At 38.3% G+C, this 3,920-nt stretch overlaps 1 non-coding gene across 1 annotated transcript; it reads right to left on the reverse strand.

Moving 5' to 3' along the window:
* Window positions 1-1,041: 1,041 nt before the first annotated feature.
* Window positions 1,042-1,147, reverse strand: LOC122054448. Its single transcript, XR_006132757.1, has one exon. It is a non-coding gene; the product is annotated as a small nucleolar RNA R71 (small nucleolar RNA).
* Between the last annotated feature and the right edge of the window lie 2,773 nt (window positions 1,148-3,920).

The raw sequence follows: 3,920 nt of genomic DNA on the forward strand, positions 1-3,920 counted from the left end.
TCACCATTCTTAATCTACTAGTTAGAGTTATGTCCTTAAGATTTGCCGAGGTGCCCTAGTGACAGGGGTAAATCATGACAGGACTTCTTAGGGCATTACTCTATTCTGGCTCTTGAGAATACCCACTTAGCTTCTGGCAATAGTAGGAATAAGGACAGCGAGAATAAGACAAACCGAGACACATCAATACTACCACGACGAAACCGACCCCCTAGAACTCCTCATCACCAGGTAATATTTCGACCTTGCGACTCTTGACTCTCTCCCTTGACTTTTCTTTTCCCTTAGCCTGATCAAGACCGTTGGTAGTCTAGCTAACCATAAGTGAGCGATTGCTAGTGCTTATAGCCAGTCCCTGTGGGATCGATATTTTTATTACTGACAACGAATCCATGCACTTGCGGAAGAGTAACAAGTTTTTGGCGCCGTTGCCGAGGACTATTCGCATTAACATTAGTAGATTAGCAATTTAGTTAATCTAGACTTGTGAATAGTTTTTTTGTTTTTCCATTTTCATAACTAAAAAAAATCTACATTTCCTTTCTTGTCTTTAAATTCTGCATTTATCTTTTTTTTCACATAGCATTTTACTTCTTGTCTTTCATTTTTTCCCCTTTTTTTTAATTCTTCTCATAATTTTTTTTTTCTTAGATACCATGAGCACTAACATGTCAAGCAGGTCCTTAAGAGATTTCACTGCACCCGTTTCTGCAAGATTTTTATCTCCTATTGTGCAGTCTTATATTGAAGCAGAAAGTTTCCAACTAGACCTAGAGTTAATTTCCATGATACAAGATCACAAATTTAGAGGAGAAGCATCAGAAAGTCCTTATTTGCACCTTGAGACATTTCTAGAGCTTTGTGATATGGTGAATTGTGAAGGAGTATCAGCAGATGCAGTTCGGTTGATGACATTTCCTTTTAGCATCAAGGATAAAGCAAGGACTTAGTTATATTCTCTCCATCCTCAAAGCATCACAAGTTGGGAACAATTGGAGCAGAAATTTCTAAATCATTTTTTCCCTCCAAGCAGAACAATCTACATGATGAGTTGCATCATAAATTTTGCTCAGGCACATGGAGAATCAATATTTGAAGCATGGGACAGATTCAAGAGTCTACAAAGACAGTGCCCTCATAATGATTTAGAGAAATGGGTAATTCTACACATATTCTATAGGGGGATTTCTTTTTCAGATAAGTGTTTGTTAGATTCATCAGCTGGAGGGTATTTTATGGACAAGAGTATAGAAGAAGCTTATACATTAATTGATCAAGTGACATTGAACCTCCAAGGATGGTCGAGCAAAAGTTGGATGGAATCTCCCGAAGCTCATTCCCTCCAAGATCGATTCTCTCTCTTCTCACTTTCCTCTTCTCTCTCTCTTACTCTCCTTCCTCACCAATATTAGGCTTGTCTAGATAACTTACTTTGCGATATCTCTAGTGCTTAATCAACAGTCCCTGTGGATTCGATATTTTTATTATTGACGACGAAACCGTACACTTACGGTTGCGTAATAAGTTTTTGGCGCCGTTGTCGGGGACTATTCACATTAACATTAGTAGATTAGCAATTTAGTTAATCTAGACTTGTGAATAGTTTTTTTGTTTTTCCATTTTCATAACTCAAAAAAAAAATCTACATTTCCTTTCTTGTCTTTAAATTCTGCATTTATCTTTTTTTCACATAGCATTGTACTTCTTGTCTTTCATTTTTTTTCCCTTTTTTTAATTCTTCTCATAAATTTTTTTTCCTTAGATACTATGAGCACTAACATGTCAAGCAGGTCCTTAAGAGATTTCTCTGCACCCGTTTCTGCAAGATTTTTATCTCCTATTGTGCAACCTCATATTGAAGCAGAAAGTTTCCAACTAGACCCAGAGTTAATTTCCATGATACAAGGTCACAAATTTGGAGGAGAAGCATCAGAAAGTCCTTATCTGCACCTTGAGACATTTCTAGAGCTTTGTGATATAGTGAATTGTGAAGGAGTATCAGCAGATGCAGTTCGGTTGATGGCATTTCCTTTTAGCATCAAGGATAAAGCAAGGACTTGGTTATATTCTCTCCATCCTCAAAGCATCACAAGTTGGGAACAATTGGAGCAGAAATTTCTGAATCATTTTTTTCCTCCAAGCAGAACAATCTACATGAGGAGTTGCATCATAAATTTTGCTCAGGCACATAGAGAATCAATATTTGAAGCATGGAACAGATTCAAGTGTAATGCCCCGCCTCCTACTGACTAGGCTGTAAGGCCGGGGGTTACATTATCTTATCTAACTATGGTGTGCGGAAAGCTGAACTAATTTAAAACTTCTACTAATTGCTATAAAATCTAGAGTTCATATTCCAGATACACTTTTATTGTGGTACATATGCTAAAGAAGGGAACCTAACTTTCTATTTGATCAAGGAGCTGAAATCAGGCTTTCCAATCAATCGGCTGATCGATTGGAGCTCCTTGATCGATCCACTGATCGATTCAACGTGCTACTGTGCACGGAGTCAATTCTGAATCGATCGGCTGATCGATCCAGCCTGGCCAATCGATCCGATAATCGATTCAGAGGCTCTCTGTTCGCGAAAATTAAATTCTCGATCGATCGGTTGATCGATCCATGGCCGATCGATCAGCTGATCGATTCATCAGCTCTCTGTACGTGGCAGATCACTTCCCAATCGATCAGCCGATCGATTGGGGACCTTCCAATCGATCGGCTGATCGATTGGAGCTCTGATTTCTGCTGCAGTTCAGTAATTTCGTGTACAACATGAATGTATCAACCAATAACTATTGTAATACTACCAAGCATGACATGATTCATAACTTACCGACTAACATCAAGGTAGCTAGCAGTCTAGGCATAACATAGTGCATACTTTCATGATTCCTAACATTTAGACATTCAAAAGGTGCGGAAATAAAATATAAGGAGTTCTAATCCTTTAAACTTGCTAGTCTCAAAGGGTCTTTATTCCAAGTTCCTTCTCACACACATCTTTATCGCATTGCCTCCAGCCTCCGCTAATCCATCTTCCCTTTACCTTTATCTGCAGTATAAGGAAAATGAAACTATAAGCTTGGGAGCTTAGTAAGAAACCATCTACCTTACAAAACATGCATTCGAAGAAATCATACTTTCAAAGGATGCTTTTTGAAATACATGCTGATGATCATGCTGAACATGCTAAAACATGGCATATTGACATACAAGTCGTGACAATCAAAAACTAAACATAAAGCTATTTGTTATATCAATAAGAAAACTAAACTGAAGCTAAGCTGTATTCACATATCTGATTTGTGACGTTTGAAAACTATTTTCATAAATAGATAAAAATACTAATCATGCTGTTGATGGGCCCGACAACTATATTTGCTATGCACGCATCCCTAACTAGACCCGAGGTAGCTAGTCCCGAATCTAGTAGGGTCTACTAGGTTATCTAAACCTAGGGATGAGTATGGGAGCCCAATCCAAGGACAATTGAGAGTCCAGTACAGTGCCCCTGATAAAAGTAAAATATTGTTTATAAACTGATTTATCTTATCTTGCTTTTACTAGGTTATCTAAACCTAGAGCTAGGTTATCTGAACCTAGAGGCGACTATGGGAGCCCACCTATTGGACCGTAGTCCCATATAAACTGAAGCAAGACTGTGTGTGCTATTTAAAATGCATCTATGGCATTTAACTGAGCCATTAAATGCCTACTGTAACATATAATTGTACTAGACATTTTATCGAGCACTTGATGTGCTCTAGTTCTGCATATGGCTACGCTAAGATCATAAAAGCGAACTAGGACCATAAAAGCATACAATTAGCTACTTATACTGCAGGTGAGGGGTTACTTACAGCCTGCGCTAAGTTTTCTTACAATCCGATCGCTAGGTTTCCGGAGAAGAAGAT

This window comes from Zingiber officinale, chromosome 3A (assembly GCF_018446385.1).
Source record: "Zingiber officinale cultivar Zhangliang chromosome 3A, Zo_v1.1, whole genome shotgun sequence".
In the NCBI taxonomy this organism is placed as follows: domain Eukaryota; kingdom Viridiplantae; phylum Streptophyta; class Magnoliopsida; order Zingiberales; family Zingiberaceae; genus Zingiber; species Zingiber officinale.